The 16,395-nt window shown below is 44.7% G+C and overlaps 1 protein-coding gene across 5 annotated transcripts in view; it reads left to right on the top strand.

Annotated features, from left to right (window-relative positions):
* Positions 1-16,395, top strand: part of POLD3 (DNA polymerase delta 3, accessory subunit) — a 109,174-nt gene that overhangs the window by 58,809 nt on the left and 33,970 nt on the right. Inside the window, exons 14-15 of one of the 5 annotated variants that reach the window (XR_007518176.1) lie at positions 2,047-2,344; positions 2,438-4,278. The exons of 1 other annotated variant lie outside the window; for it this stretch is intronic. The gene's annotated coding sequence lies outside the window, so the exon portion shown is untranslated. Of the gene's footprint in view, positions 1-1,986; positions 4,279-16,395 lie in introns of those variants that run through there. 3 more of the 5 variants (XR_007518177.1, XR_007518174.1, XR_007518175.1) reach the window with 3 other exon arrangements.

Genomic DNA, 16,395 nt, shown 5'->3' with positions numbered 1-16,395 from the left:
TACGTTTGTTTGCCAACTGTGCCCTCCCCTAGCGAGGTATTTTTGTAAATACGCTATGCTAATTTTTTTTTAGAGCAACATGTAATAGGGGGAGCGCACCATGTCAGGATCATCAGGGAAGATTTCTTGGTGTGACATTTAAGCTCAGACTTTATAGATAAGTAGGAGTTGGCCAGGCAAAAGGGGTGCATTATTACATCAGGCAGAGGGAACAGGATATGTGAGGGCCCTCAGGGAAGTGTGGCTGGAGCACACTGACCAGCAGAGAGATTATGCCCAGGGTGAGGCTGGAGAGATGGGCTGGGCCACACTGTTTAGTACCTTATAGGTTGTGTTAAGAATTCTGTCATTCTAAAGACAAAGGGAAGTCAGTGAAGGTAATTCCTATCATTACAGAGACCTCACTAGTACAGACAAAAGGGAAAGGCTGGAGCCTCCTTACTTCCTGTCAAAGGCAGATGAGGGAACAGGCCCAGAGAGCTTAGGTGACTTACTAGATCACTCAGCAAGTCAGTTGTGGAACCTGACCTGTGAAATTCAGTCTACTCTACTTAATACCCCATCACAGTACAGAGTTGAGAGCATTTTTATTCCTCAAATAACTTATCAAATCCTCCAGATGGCTACATTTTTTACCTAAATGCCTTGTAATAATAATGCTCATTTGAAAATTGGGTATCTTGTAAACAGGTTTTAAGCAAGTCTGATAGAGACAAATTCTTCATGATCATTCTGCTTGCTTTTTGGTAACTACAACTAAATCTTTGGTGCATTTCAGATTATTGTTAGGAGAGAATTCTAGGAGTAGAATCATTGTGTCAAAGGATTTGAGTCTTTTTTAAAAACTCTTGGTTCCTGTTTCCAAATTGCCCTCCCAAAAGTTGTACCAACATTTATGCATATCATCAGTATCTGAAAGTGACCTTCTCACTTCTTCAAGTAACAGACCAATCCAATCTAACCTAAGCAAAACTGAATAAAGCTGAGTTTCCAGCCATTTTATTCATTTAGAGACAGAAATACCACCAGGCTTTGACAATTCTAGTTGAGGAAAGAAGATGAAAGTATAGACATAGTGTCCAAGAGAGGCAAGAAACTCCTCATGGGATAGGACGAGGCCAAAGGCTCATGCCTGGGAGGCATGGAGTCTGGTTGTTCACTAATGGAGGCACGCTTGTGTGTGTGGCTGCTGCACCAAGGCCTTGATGTGGTTCCTGGAGACTTAAACAGGGTCTGTAAGGCTGATAGAACTCTGTGGATTGAGGACCTTAAAAGTGCCTGAGAAGGGAGAAAACTCTTCTCCTGCAGAAGCTAAGTTGGTGGGGAGAGCAGTGAGCCTGCAGAGTGTGGTGAGAGTATCAGCCTGGGCTTGTTAGCATAGCAAGTGGGGACACAGGCCCAAGAGTCAGATATCTTGGTGGTTGTTACCTCTGTGCTTGGCTTGTCCCCAGAGCTGGTGAGATGGGCCTGTATCTTTATCTGCCACGGTACCTTGCACAGAGAAGGTGCTCTGGATGTGTTTCAGAACCAGGCTGAGCTTTCAGTAATTTGTTAATTCAACATATATTTATTGTGCAGGGCAATGGGAATAAAGCGAGGATGCCCACTCTCACCACTTCTATTCATCTTGCGCTCGAGGTTCTAGCTGGGGCAATTAGGGAAGATAAAGAACTAAAAGGCATCCAGATTAGAATAAGTTAAAACTATCTCTATATTCAGATGACATGAACTTGTATATACAGGATCCATGATAGTTAAGATTGTGTGTCAAGTTGGCTGGGCCAAGATTCTGTTTTGGCAGTTGTATAATGTTGTGATCACTTCCCTGCTGAAATTTGATAAGTGATCAACCCCATGATGGAATCTGCTGAGTGGTACCGGTGGGGGAGGGGCCTGTGGGGGTGGGGCCTGTGGCAGCTTACCGCCCCCTCAGCCTTCATTTCTCTGCCCTCCACTGCCTACTTCCTTCCTGCTTGCCTTGCCAAGGCTTTTGGCTAGCTCTGGATCCTGCAGCTGCCTCTTGTTTGTCCAAACCCCGATTCTTAGAACTTGAGCTAGCAGCTTACGTGCCGATCTTGGAATTCATCAATCTTCACAGCCTGTGAGCAAGAGTCCTGTTCTCCAACCTACTGATCTTGGGATCTCCAGCCCCTGCAGCTACATGAATTAGGAGAAGCCTGTGGCCTTGCCTGCTGATCTTGGGATTCATCAACCTTCACAGCCTGGAGCAAGAGCCCTGCTCACCGACCTGCTGATCTTGGGTTTGCCAGCCCCTGTGGCTACGTGAATCAGGAGAAACATCAATCCTGATCCGTGCACTTGGGATGTTCCAGCCTCTACAATTGTGTGAGCTGTTTCCTTGATATAAATCTCTATGTATATGTTTATATGCTTTACTGATTTTGCTTCTCTAAAAAAAAATTTTTTTTTTTTTTAGAGAACCCAGCCTAAGACAGAATCCTTAGGAATCCACTAAAAAACTGTTAGACCTAATAAACAAGTTCAGCAGAATTACAGGCTATAACTCAATGATGAGAGCCCCGGTGATGCAGTGGTTAAAGTGCTCGGCTGATAACCGAAAGTTACTGGTTTGAACCCATCACCTGCTCCACAGGAGAAAGATGTGGTAGTCTCCTGTAAAGATTTACAGCTTTGGAACCCCTGTGGGGCAGTTCTACTCATCCTATAGGGTCACTCTGAGTTGGAATCAACTCAATGGCAATGGGCTTTCTTTTAAGCTCAGTATACAAAAATAAACTACATTTCTGCACACTAGCAATGAACAAGCTGAAATGAAATTAGAAAATAATTCCATTTACAATAGTATCAAAAAGTATAACAATCTGAAGAAATTTAACAAAAGAAATGTAAAACTAATACTCTGAAAGTGATAAAACATTGTTGAAAGAAATTAAAGAAGACCTAAAAATGGAAGGGCATCCTATGTTCATGGATCAGAAAACTTATTATTCAGATGACAGTACTTTCCAAATTGATCTACAGATTCAGTATAATATCTATCCAAATCCCAGCTGGCTCTCTTGCAGAAATTGACAAGCCGATCCTACAATTCACATGGAAATGCAAGGGCCCAAGAATAGCCAAAACAATCCTAGAAAAGAACAAAGTTGAAGGACTCAAACTTTGATATCAAAACTTACTACAAAGCTACAGTAATCAAGATAGTATCATACTGCATGAGGATAGACATATAGATCAGTAGAACAGAATTATAGTCCAGAAATAAACTTCTGCATTTATGGCCAATTGATGTTCAACAAGGGTTCTGAGAAAATTCAATAGGCAAAGAATAGTCTTTTCAACAAATGATGCTGAAACAACTGGCTATCCACATGCAAAAGAATGAAAAACTTCCTTACATCATACACAAACATTAACTCAAAATGGGTTACAGGCATAAATATAAGAGCTAAAACTATAAACTCATAGAAGAAAACAAGAATAAATCTTCATGACCTTGGGTTAGGCAAAACCTTCTCAGACACAACACCAAAAGCATAAATGACAAAAAAAAAACAAAACTGGGCTTCAAAGAACACCATCAAAAAATGGATAGCCAACCCAGAGAATGGGAGAAAATATTTGCAAATCACATATCTGATAAGGACTTGTATCCAAAATATATAAAGAACTCTTAAAACTCAACAATAAAAAGACAGCTCCAACAGATACATGAGGAAATGCTCATGATCATTAGCCATTAGAGAAATGCAAATCAAAACTACAATGAGATTTCATCTCACTCCAACAGCTCCAACAAGGCTAGGATTAATCCAAAAAACACAAAATAATAAATATTGGAGAGGCTGTGGAGAGGTTGGAACACTTATACACTGCTGGTGGGAATGTAGAATGGTACAACCACTTTGGAAATCGATTTGGCACTTCCTTAAGAAGCTGGGAATGGAACTACCATTCGATCCAGCAATCCCACTCCTCGGAATATATCCTAGAGAAATAAGAACCTTTACAGGAACAGATATATGCACACCCATATTTATTGCGGCGCTGTTTATAATAGCAAAGAGGTGGAAGCAACCAAGGTGCCTATCAATGGATGAATGGATAAATAATGGTATATTCACACAGTGGAATACTACGCATCAATGAATCTGTGAAACATTTCATAACGTGGAGGAATCTGGAACGCGTCATGCTGAGTGAAATTAGTTGCAAAAGGACAAATATTGTGTAAGACCACTATTATAAGAACTTGAGAAATAGTTTAAACTGAGAAGAAAACATTCTTTTGTGGTTATGAGAGGGGGGACGGAGGGTGGGTGGGAGAGGGGTATTCACGAATTAGGTAGTATGTAAGAACTACTTTCGGTGAAGAGAAAGACAATACACAATACAGGGAAGTCAGCACAACTGGACTAAACCAAAAACAAAAAAGTTTCCTGAATAAACTGAATGCTTCGAAGGCCAGCATAGCAGGGGCAGGGGTTTGGGGACCATGGTTTCAGGGGACATCTAAGTCAATTGGCATAGTAAAATCTATTAAGAAAACATTCTGCATCCCACTTTGAAGAGTGGGGTCTGAGGTCTTAAACACTAGCAAATGGCCATCTAAGATGCATCAATGAGTCTGAACCCACCTGGATCAAAGGAGAATGAAGAACACCAAGAATACAAGGTAATTATGAGCCCTAGAGACGGAAAACCGCATAAACCAGAGACTACATCATCCTGAGACCAGAAGAACTAGATGGTGCACGGCTACAACCGATGACTGCCCTGACAGGGAACACAACAGAGAACCCCTGAGGGAGCAGGAGAGCAGTGGGATGCAGACTCCAAAATCTCATAAAAAGACCAGACTTAATGGTCTGACTGAGACTAGAAGGACCCCAGTGGTCACGGCCCCCAGACCTTCTGTTGGCCCAGGACAGGGACCATTCCCGAAGCCAACTCCTCAGACATGGATTGGACTGGACAATGGGTTGGAGAGGGATGCTGGTGAGGAGTGAGCTTCTTGGATCAGGTGGACACTTGAGACTATGTTGGCATCTCCTGCCTGGAGGGGAGATGAGAAGGTAGAGAGGTTAGAAGCTGGTGAAATGGACATGAAAAGAGAGGGTGGAGGGAGGGAGCAGGCTGTGTCATTAGGGGGAGAGTAATTGGGAGTATGTAGCAAGGTGTATATAAGTTTTTGTGTGAGAGACTCTCTTGATTTGTAAACTTTCACTTAAAGCGCAATAAAAATTATTAAAAAAAAGACAGCTCCTGGGTCTTAAATACTAGCAAGCGGCCACATAAGATGCAACAGTTGGTCTCAAGCCACCTGGAGCAAAGGAGAATGAGGATTACCAAAGGTACATGGTAAGTATGAGCCTAAGAGTCAGAATGGCCCACATAAATCAAAGACTACATCATCCTGAGACCAGAAGAACTAGATGGTGCCCAACTACAACCGAAGACTGCCATGAGAGGGAGCACAACAGAGAATCTCTGAGGGAGCAGGAGAACAGTGGGATGCAAACCCCGAATTCTATTAAAAAGACCAGACGTAATGGTCTGACTGAGACCAGAGAGATCTCGGAGGTCATGGTCCCCAGACCTTCTCTTAGCCCAAGACAGGAACTATTCCCGAAGCCAACTCTCCAGACGAGGATTGGACTGGACTACAAGACAGAAAATACTGGTGAGGAGTGGGCTTCTTAGATCAAGTAGACACATGAGACTATCTGGGCAGCTCCTGTCTGGAGGGGAGATATGAAGGCTGAAGGGGACAGAAGCTGGCTGAATGGATATGGAAACACAGGGTGGAGGGAAGGAATGTGCTGTCTCATTAGGGGGAGAGCAACTAGGAGTACATAGCAAGGTGTATATAAGGTTTTGTATGAAAGACTGACTTGATGTGTAAACGTTCACTTAAAATAAAAAGAAAAAAATAACACAAAAATAAATAAAAAGACAGCTCGACTGAAAAATGGCAAAGGATCTGAACAGACATTCTCCAAGGAAGAAATACGAACAAGATATACAAATGGCCAATAAGCACATGAAAAGATGCTCCACATCATCGGTGCTCAGGGAAATGCAAATCAAAACCACAGAGAGAAACCACTTCATACCCACTAGGGTGGCTACAGTCAAAAAGACAGATAATAACAAAGTGTTGGCCAGGTTGTGAAGAAGTTGGAACCCTCATATGTTGCTGGTCGGAATGTAAAATGGTGCAGCTGCTTCGGATAACTGTTGGGCAGTTTCTCAAAATGTTAAACATGGAGTTACCATATGAGCCAGCAGTTTGAGAAATAAAAACATACATCCACACAAAAACTTGTACACAAATGGTTGTAGCAGTGTTATTCATAGTAGCCAAAACAAGGAAACAACCCAAATGTCCACCAACTGATAAATAAATAAAATGTGGTATGTCCATAGAATGGCACATTATTCGGTCATAAAAAGGGATGAAGTACTGATACGTGCTACAACATAGGTGAGCCCTGAAAACATTATGTTAAGTAAAAGAAGATAGTTACAAAAAACCTTATTGTGATTCCATTTATATGAAATATCCAAAATAGGTAAGTCTATAGAGACAGAGTAAATTAGTGGTTGTCTAGAGTTGTAGACCTGAGTTCAGGGGAAATGGGGAGTGACTGCTGATGAGTACAGGGTTTCTTTATAGGTTGATGAAAATGTTCTAAAATTGATTGTGGTGATGGTTACACAACTCTGTGAATATAATAAAAGCCATTGAGTTGTACACTTTAAATGGGTGAATTGTATGGTGTATTGGTGTCCTAGGACTGCTGTAACAAATTACCACAAACTGGGTGGCCTAAAACAACAAAATTTATTCTCTCACAGTTCTGGAGGCTAGAAGTCCAAAATCAAGGTGTCAGCAGGGCCATGTTGTCTCTGAAGGCTCTAGGGGAAAATTTGTTCCATGCCTTTCTTTTAGCACCTGGTGTTGCCAGCAATCCTTGGTGTTCCTTGGCTTGTAGACCTATCACTCCAGTCTGCCCCTGTTGTCACATGGCATTCTCCCTGTGTGTCTGTCTCTGTGTCTCTTCTTATAAGGACAGCAGCCATATTGGATTAGGGCCCACCTTAATGACCTCATTTTAACTTGATTACATCTGCAAAGACCCTATTTTCAAATAAAGTCACACAGATACCAGGAATGGTGTCTTTTGGGGAGACACAATTCAACCCATAACATACAGTATGTGAATTATATCTCAAGGTGTTAAAAACAAAAAAGATAGCTTGAAAAAAAGGAATGAGCTACTAATACATACAACAATTTAGATGAATCTCAAAAACATTAAGCTGAACAAAAGCCACATACAAAAGAGTACATGCTGAATAATTCCATTTATATCGTCTGTTCTAGAACAGGCAGAACAAAATCATGGTGTAAAAAAATCAGAACAGTGGTTGCCTGAGGATGGTGAGGTTGACTCAGGAGGAACATGGGCAGCTAGTGGGTGATCACATGTTCTATATCTTACTAGGGTTGTGGGTTAGTTATACCAGGTGTATGGAAACTGTACACTTAAGATCTGTGCATTTCACTGTATCTAAATCATACCTCAGTTTCTTAAAAATTAAAAAGAGAAATTGAAGGGTTAAGAAAACAAAAATGATAGAGCTGGGATCCAGTTTAGACCATGTGGCTTCAAAACCTAAGCACTTTAAACATTTTGGACCCTCTTTTGGGTTTTTAACAAGGAATGTCAACATTTGGTATCAATTTCGACTATATTTGTTCTTGATTTAACAAATATTTGGAGGAGGCCCACCCTATACAACTTAGTGCTAGGTTGGAGATTTGAAAACCCAAATCCTAAGGAGCCAGCAGGTGATCTTGATATGAAGAAGCCAAAACGAGATAAACGGGAGTAGTGGGAAATGACATCAGGAGGGTATGTGCCTTGGTGTATATAACAAGCTCTGCATCATCCATGCTTGTGTTTGCCCAGAGCACCTCTGGAGAGATGTGCAAGAAACAGGGGGTATAGATTGCCTCTGGGGAGAGGAACTGAGTGGCTGGGAATGAGGTGGAGACTCGTTTTTCTCTGCCACCTGTTTGTGCCCTTCAGTTTTGAATCATGTGCCTTCTAGAAAGTAAATTTTTTTTAAAAAATTGTGTGGATGAAACAAAACCAATCAGCAACTGCTGACCTTTGTGCCTGGCACTGGAGAGAAGTCAACGAGGAAAAAGGTACTGATGTGCAGTGTAAGCCAGCAATGAGACACAGAGTAAACTGCACAGGTACACCATACACTCAGAATTTGCTAAATGAATAAATGAACTAGTTGGTAAGTAAAATGCCTCACATATATACAGTAGGCCTTCAGAATATTAACCTCCTTCCAACATTCCCCAAGATTCCAAGACAGTTGTTGTGATCCAGGTGTGTACACGGATGGAAATGGAGAAGGAAGCACAAGAGAGATTTTGAAGGTGGAACTGACAGCATTTGGTCCGTTTGGCCAGTTGGCTGATTTAGAAGGTGAAGGAGAAATAAGACCAAAGTACTGCTGAGTGCTCTAAGCTGGGTGAGTGAGTGGCAGGCAGGAACTTTAGAGAGGCCCGGAGCAGTCAGGAGGGAGAAGGGGCCTGTGGGGGACAAGGGGAGATAGGGTGGGTTTTTGTTTTGTTCATATGCCATTTTGTTAGCTGATGGCCAGACATTCAGTTTCATTCAATAAACATTTTGGAGCACTAAGTGGAAGTGTCCAGCTTGTAGTTGGAAAGTCAGGGTAGGGTCTGAGGGAGATTTCAGGCCCAGAAGAAAGCACAGATTTAGGAGTCATTGGCCTTGAGATGATAGCTACAGGTGATAGTTAAGTTCCCTGAAAAAAAAAAAAAAAACCAAACCCGTTGCTGAAAGTTGATTCCTACTCACTAAGGGGAAAAAAAATCAGAAACGAAAAAGAACAAAGGGTGGGTGTCAGAGCCTCCTGCTCTTTCCTGTTTCTGGACAAGCCTGTCTGAAGATCTGGGCATTCAGGTGACACGAGGGGTGTGTGGAGCAGGACAGGACAAAGAACGGAGGGCTTGAGTCAGAGGACCTCCATTCTTTGTGTGACCTTATACAGCAGACTTTACTATCTGGGACTCAGTTTCCTCACCTGTAATCAGGGACAATAATGCCAGCCCTCTCTCCCTTCCAAAATCATCGTGCTGACCAAAAGGGAGAGTGCATAAGAAAATGTTTTGTAAATAAGCAGTAGAAGACTAATCACATGTAAAAAATTATTATTGCAATGGGAGATGCAGGAGACCAATAAAATGGATTTGGTTACAGTAAGCACAGGCGTTACTTTCTGTTTCTTTCGAGAGAGAGAGAGAGAGACCAGCAGCAGCAAGTACTGCCAGGTGCACAGTGTAGTTTTTCCAACTTTGAGAAGCAAATAACAGAGGGGGCCAACTGGCTCATCCCAGGAGGCCTGTCTTCACCAATTGAATCTGAAACGATGGCCTGGGGAATGGCTGCAGGCACAGGCCCAGGAGAGCAGGCCCTGTCCTGCGGGGGAGGGACCCAGGGAGTGCAGGGCCAGCAGAGGTTGTCCACATGGCCAGGGCCCTGGTCCCTGGACCTCTGCAATTTGGAGCTTCCTTCAGGCGAAGCCCAGCCAGATGTGCTCCTCAGGGTCCCAGATGGCCCATGAAGGGCATTGCCCAGCCCCCAGGCCATGTGCAGAAGCATCACCTCAGGGTTAGGCAGAGAAGTGACCATGGTTTCACCATAGAATAGGCCAGGCTGGGTTTCTTCAGCTCCCCAGGTGGCCGGCCTTTTTAGTGCTGAGGGCCACGTTGGATCTGCCAGAACTTCGGGACAGGGTCCAGTGCAGGAGGCTTAGGGAAACTGCTTCCAGTTCTTTTCAGGCCCATAGACATGTCCTCCCAAATGCCTGGCTCGATATGAGCCCCTGCAATCTGTGTGCCAGCCTGGGGACAGTCCTTTCAAATAGTACCTTTAAGGTGGCCACACTCTTGCCAAATCTTCCTGGCTAGGGCTAGAGAGGACCTTAGTGAGCATCTCACCCAGCCCCTTCATATTCAGTTGAGGACCCTGGGCCCAGAAAGGGCAAGGACTTGCTCAAGGGGCAGAGCCAGGGAACTTTTCTGAGGAGGCTTGATGGAACTGGGAGCAGAAGTCAGGTCTTTGGCCTCTCAGCATCCATCTCTCCAGATCCTCCCTCTCTCCCCATTACTGGTATTTTCCAGTCTCTTCCCTTTGGCGATGCTGCCCTCTCACCTCTCTCAGAGCTTCCTCACCAGCCCTGCAAGCTCAGAGGTGTCCACCCGAGACTAAGGTTCGGCTCCCCCATCTCTGCTCGCTCTGTAGTGGCCAGCTCCAGGAGCCCAGATACTGTCTCAGAAAAGTCTCCTGGCTAGCGGGGGTGGGGAGAAGCCTAGGTCAGGAGCTGCAGCCAGGTCCAGTTCTGCCACTAATGGGTGTCAGAGGGCACGGAAAGAATGCCACCTTTTGAAAAACGACTCTTCCATTGAGACCCTGTATTGGATCTTCTCCCACCCACCTGTGTCCCCTCAGGGCATTTGTTCTTTCCTTCAACATTTATTGTGCATTCAGCAAAACCTTGGGGAGGGCTTAGACTCTGTGCCATGCCCTGTGCATAGTCCCAGAACAGAGATACTACTGACTCACTCAACCTTACCCTCAGGTGCTCCCAGTCTGATGGAGGAGACATCAGAATGGGCGTTTGCCACCAGTGTGATCAGCACTATAATAGAGGGAAGAACAAGACACTCCGGAGGCTCAAAAGATGCTGCTTCCCCTCACCCGCTGTCTTAAAAGATGAGGAGACATTTCCTAGGCAGACAAAGTAGGGAAAGGCATCCCAGGAACCTTATACTAATAGAAGGTAAGAGAGATGATGGGCTGAGGGTAGAGTTCTGGACTGAATGTGGCTTAGATCACAGGGTATGCACGGATTAGCAGGAGAGAGGCTAGGACAAGGAGGCGGCAGAGGTCGCATGTGAAGAAGGTTGAAGGCAGGCTAATGTTTGGACTGGATCCTGTTTATGATGGGGAAGCCATTGAAAAGTTGTGAGCAGGAGAGATGTGATCAAGCATGCATTTTAGAAAACCCTTCTGGCGTACAGGGTAGAGGCCAGGGGACTAGAATTGAGGAGTCTGGATGTACCAAGTCCAATCCTACCGTTTTCCTCATGTCCTGGGCCATCCGGAGAGGTGGTAGGGGCAGGTCCAGCATGCCCACATTCTTTGTGGAGTGCCAGGCCTGGTATTTCTTTTCCTTACTAGTCCTTACACTTCCCATCCATGAACAGGAAGGATGAAACACCATCATATCTCAGGAGATTTCTTCCCTAGGTGTACATCACAATCAACCACGTAACTTTCTAAATGGCGATCAGTTGGGCCCTGTCCCACACTTACTAAATCATCCATTCATTCCACAAATATTTATCGATTGGGAAGCCATTGAAAAGTTGTGAGCGGGGGAGAGATATGATCAAGTGTGCAGGTCCCTCTTCGGTACAAACAGTTTGCACTTGACTGCTAACCCAAAGGTTGGCAGTTTGAACCCACCCAGCAATACCATGGAAGAAAAGACCTGGCAGTCTGCTTCTGTTATGATTGTGGTGGTTGTTAGTTGCCATCAAATTGATTCCAACTCATGATGCTCCCAAGTGCGCAGAGTAGAACTGTACTTCATAGTATTTTCAAGGCTATGATTTTTCGGCAGCAGATGGCCAGGTCTTACTTCCAAGATATCTCTGGATAGGTTTGACCTGCCAGTCTTTTGGTTTGTAGGTCAGAGCTTAATCATTTGTGCCACCCAGGGAATAAAATGACGGTGAAGAAAAGCCTATGGGGCAGTTCTACTCTGTAACACATGGGGTCTCCATGAGTCGGAATTGACTTGACAGCAACTAACAACTACTACTATGTGCTGGACAGTGTAATAGGCATATAGCCCCTGCCCTTGTGGAGCTTACATTCAGAATCTCTGGAGAGGAGCCCAGATATCTGTATTTAGAAAAGCTCCAGCCTCACCCAGGAACTACTGCTTAAAAGAACTAGCTGAGGATGCCAAATGCAAATGGGAGCATAGGTGGGCACTGTGGGCTGGGCAACCCAAAGCTTAGCAATATCTACATAGGTTTGACCCTGACAGAAGTCAGATAGCTTCACATGGATTCACAAAGGCATGGCTCCCCCAGAAGTATGGGTGCCTCTGAGCAGCCTGCTGCTGGAGCCATGCTTCAGACCCCTTAGGGCCTGACAGGGGCTCTCTCTCACCCACAGAGAGTCACACCAACAGGAATGATCAGAAATAGCACCAAGGTTCTTGCCCTCCACAAGGAGGCTCCAGTGGAAACAGGCCTTGGGAATAGTACCAAGGACCCACGTTGCCCAGAGAACCACAGAGTGGTCGAGGACCTGGCCTGAGGTCACACAGCATGATGGTCTCCAAACTGGAGTGTCTCCCCCTGCTGGTCCCAGCTGCTTCCTTCTCTAGCCCCGGCACCTTGCCCAAACCTGCTACCACACACTCCACTTTCCCACCCTGTCCTCCCCACCTCTCCAGCTCTAAGGCCAGGAACATGATTTCAGAATGATGAAACCCAGCTCCTGAGGTCACGCCGGCCTCTTTGCAGTGGCTCTGATTTTTCACGGCCCCATTCCCCCCAGTGGGTTGGGGAAGCTGCCAGGCCTTTCGCACATATCTGGGGGGAGGTGGAGGGAATGTGAGAATGAGGTAACCAGGAGAGCTCACTGGAAGCCAGGTCAAGGGGAATGTTATGTTACAGACCATCTCCTGACCCAGCCTCTTAATGCAACCCACCGCTAATGTAATGCCTTCATCCCATCATCCCACTTAATCCACACAGCATCCCCTTTGCACTCATGCTTTCTGAGTCAACACCACCAAACTGTATGTACCTCTGTGCCACACACCATGCTGATACACAACTCTGGGAGTTTGCTTCTGCTGTTTCCTCTGCTTATAGTGCTCTTTCCTCCTTCTCCACCCACCTTATCTGCTTTGCCTGGCTTACTCCTACTCATCCTTTAAGTCCCTGCTATGGTATCACTTTCCCCAGGAAGTCTTCCCTGACCATGTCCCAACAGGTAGGGCTATATATCCTCTGTGTGCACTCATAATAATCTATTTTTGAGTTCATCACATTGTATCATAACTACCTGCTTACATGTTTGTCTCCCCATCTAGAATGGGAGCTTCTCAAAGGCAGAGATGGGGTTGGGTTTAGGTCTGGCTCATCTTAGTATCCCAGGCCCCAGTACAGAGCTGAGCATAGAATTTTGGACACCCCTTCTTCCAACGTAGACAGGAATCTCAGGAGGGATTTTAGCCCTAATTTTACAGAGAGAAAACTGAGGCCCAAGAGGAGTTACCTGACCTGTCCAAGGTCCAAAAGTGAGGTAGTATCAGGACAGGGACTAGAATCCTGCTCTCCTAGAGCATAGGCTGGTTCTCTTGTGTTCCAGCCAGCCAAAGGGACCCGCTGAGCCATATTGGGGGTACTAGTTTCTATTGCTGTTGCAACAAATCACCACAACCTTAGTGGCCTAAAACAACATATGTATTATCTTACAGTCCTGGAGGTCAGAAGTCCAAAATGAGGCTCAATGGGCTGAAAATCAAGGTGTTGGCTGGGCTGCCTTCCTTTCTGGATGCTCAAGGAGAGAATCTATTCTTTTGCCTTCTTCAGCTTGTAAAGGCTACCCTCATTCCTTGGCTCATGGCCTCCTTCCATCTTGAAAGCCAGCAATGGCCAGTTGAGTCTGTCTCACATCACATCACTCTGACATGCCCTCTTGTGCCTCCTCTTCAATTTTTAAGGATCCTTGTGATTACACTGAAGGAGCCCTGGTGGTGCAGTGGTTAAAAAGCATGACTGCTAACCAAAAGGTTGGCAGTTTGAAACCACCAGCAGCTCCACTGGAGAAAGATGTGGCAATCTGCTTCCGTGGAAATTTAGAGCCTTGGAAACCGTACAGAGTCACTGTGAGTCAGAATTGACTCAGTGGCAGTGGGTTTGAGTTTTTGGTGTGATTGCATTGGTTGTATCAGAGTAATTCAGGGTAATCTCCCCATATCAAGGGCAGTTGATCTGTAACCTTAATCCACCTTTGCCATGTGACCTAACATATTCACAAGTTCCAGGGATTTGGAAGTGGCTGTCTTTGGGAGGGGGGCATTATTATGTCAGCCACACCGGTGGGCAAGGAGGTAATGGATCTGTTGAGAGGGTAGAGTGAACAGACTTCCCAATGTGCCCAGAACTGTCCTGGTTTCAGCCTGTCATCCAGGGGTAATTACTGATAGTACCACCTTTCATTTTCAAAAATATTCTAGTTTGAAGAATAAATTATATGGTTACCCAAGTCACAGACTATTAGAGTAGGAGGACCAAGCCCTCACTCTGCAGATGAGAAAACTGAGACAAAGAGAGGAAAAGGAGCTTACTCAATGTCACACAGTTAGTGTTAGAGCTGAGACTAGGACCCAGGTCTTTTGCCAGAAGACCAGGTTGGTTCCCAATTCAGACCGAAATATTTCTTTTGTCAAGAAGGCTTCCTAGAGAAAGTGGGAGGCACAGTCATCAGTGATAAAGAAGATGGTGATGCTGATGACCATTTATTAAGTACTTCCTATGTTGCCAGGCACTGGTAACTAATGCTGAATGCTTTGTATGTATTATCTCATTTGGTCCTCACAAAAATCGTGGATCATCCCCCTTCACAAATGGGGAAACAGAGATTTAGAGTGGTTCAAACACCAGTAGGTGTTGAAGCTGGGTTTCAAATCTCGCTCTTTCTTATTATAAAGCTAATGTTTTTCCTCTGTCCTTAGGGGGTTGCTGGGCTTGGGGAACTGAGAGAACTGGAAACCCTTACTTTGGAGAAACAGGTGCAGCAGCGTTACAGTAGAGATGGAGAATGATGGAGGGGTTGGTGATTTACTGAGCCTGTGAATAGGTATGAGGGTGAGATGGCTCAGCTATTCGCATTTCATTTCCACTGATGACTAAAATTATGGTCATAGCAGGAGGAGTTTATCTATTTATTCTAAAAGGTTTACTTATTTTTTTCATATCTACTCAATGTAAAATATTTGGAAAATACCAAAAGTGAAAAGAAGATAATAACATTAATGATAATTCCATACACCCGAAGAACCACTGTTAACATTTTGGCAAATTCCTTTACAGGGATTTTTAAAACATAAAATATTTCAACATATGAAAAAGCATATGATGAACACCCATGTCCCCACCATCCAGCTTAAGAAATAAAATGTTATGTATATAATTGAAATCCCTCCTAAGTGTTTCCCAAAGTATTCCCCTCCCTGCTTGACAAGAAGCCCTTCCAGGCTTTTTTTTTCTATACATATTTCTTTTGATTAGTTGATGTGGCTGTGATTTTACAATTTTGTACCAGAGAGGAGGCTTCAGGAGAGACACGGGGGGAACTTCCTAGTCAGAAAGTTTGTGAGACGCTAAGGTCTATGACCAAAGAATGCAGGCAAAGGAAGCCAACTTTAGGGAATTGTTTGAGTGAAGCCCAATGAGGAGCCACAGAGGGGTGGATTGAACCAGATGACCTTTAAGGTCCCCAACCCTCCCACACATACTAGTTCCAAAATTTTTCTTATGAAAAAAGAAAGCTGCTTTGGATTGGCCTTCCCACACGTGGCCCAGCAGTGTCACTCCATCTGCTGGTTCCTGTCCAAGGTGTGCAGCTGTGAACCTGATTTGTGCAGGCTGCTCCCTGTCCCTCTCCCTGCTGTCTGACCTCCATGCTCTTCAACCTTCTTGTCTCTCTTCATCTCTCCCTTTCTTTCTCAGCCTCACTGCCTTGTCTCATCAATCCCTTCCCTTGTTATCTCCATCTCCTTTCTCTGCTGGCACCTCTTCTCATCTATGTCTCTGCTCTTCCTCTAGGTTTTGCTCAGCCAGGCCAAGAAGCTTCCCCCAGGTGCCCCCAGAGGCTCTGCTTCCCAAGAGTCATAAAGCTCTTCCTATCTTCCCTACCAGGAGTCCTGGGTGATGCAAACAGTTAAGTACTACAATCCAAAAGATTGGCTTTCAGACGCACCCAGAGTTGACTCAGAATAAAGGCCTGGTGATCTACTTCCAAAAAATAAGCCATTGAAAACCCTATGGAGAACATATTTAGTGCTTCTGGTCTACCTCCTAGTTCATTGCATAGTGCCTGGTACCTTAAAAGCTTGCGAGTGGTCATCCAAGGTACAACAGTTGGTTTCTATTTGCCTGGAGCAACAGAAGAAGAAGGAGAGTCAGGAATAGGAGGAGGATATGGAATGTGTGGCTAATTGCCTCCATGAACATGAGACCAGAAGAACTAGATGGTACCTGGCTACCAT

The sequence above is a fragment of the Elephas maximus genome, chromosome 7, assembly GCF_024166365.1.
Source record: "Elephas maximus indicus isolate mEleMax1 chromosome 7, mEleMax1 primary haplotype, whole genome shotgun sequence".
Classification (NCBI taxonomy): domain Eukaryota; kingdom Metazoa; phylum Chordata; class Mammalia; order Proboscidea; family Elephantidae; genus Elephas; species Elephas maximus.
Note: the sequence above shows the minus strand (reverse complement) of the source record. Positions and strands in the feature narration are given on the sequence as shown.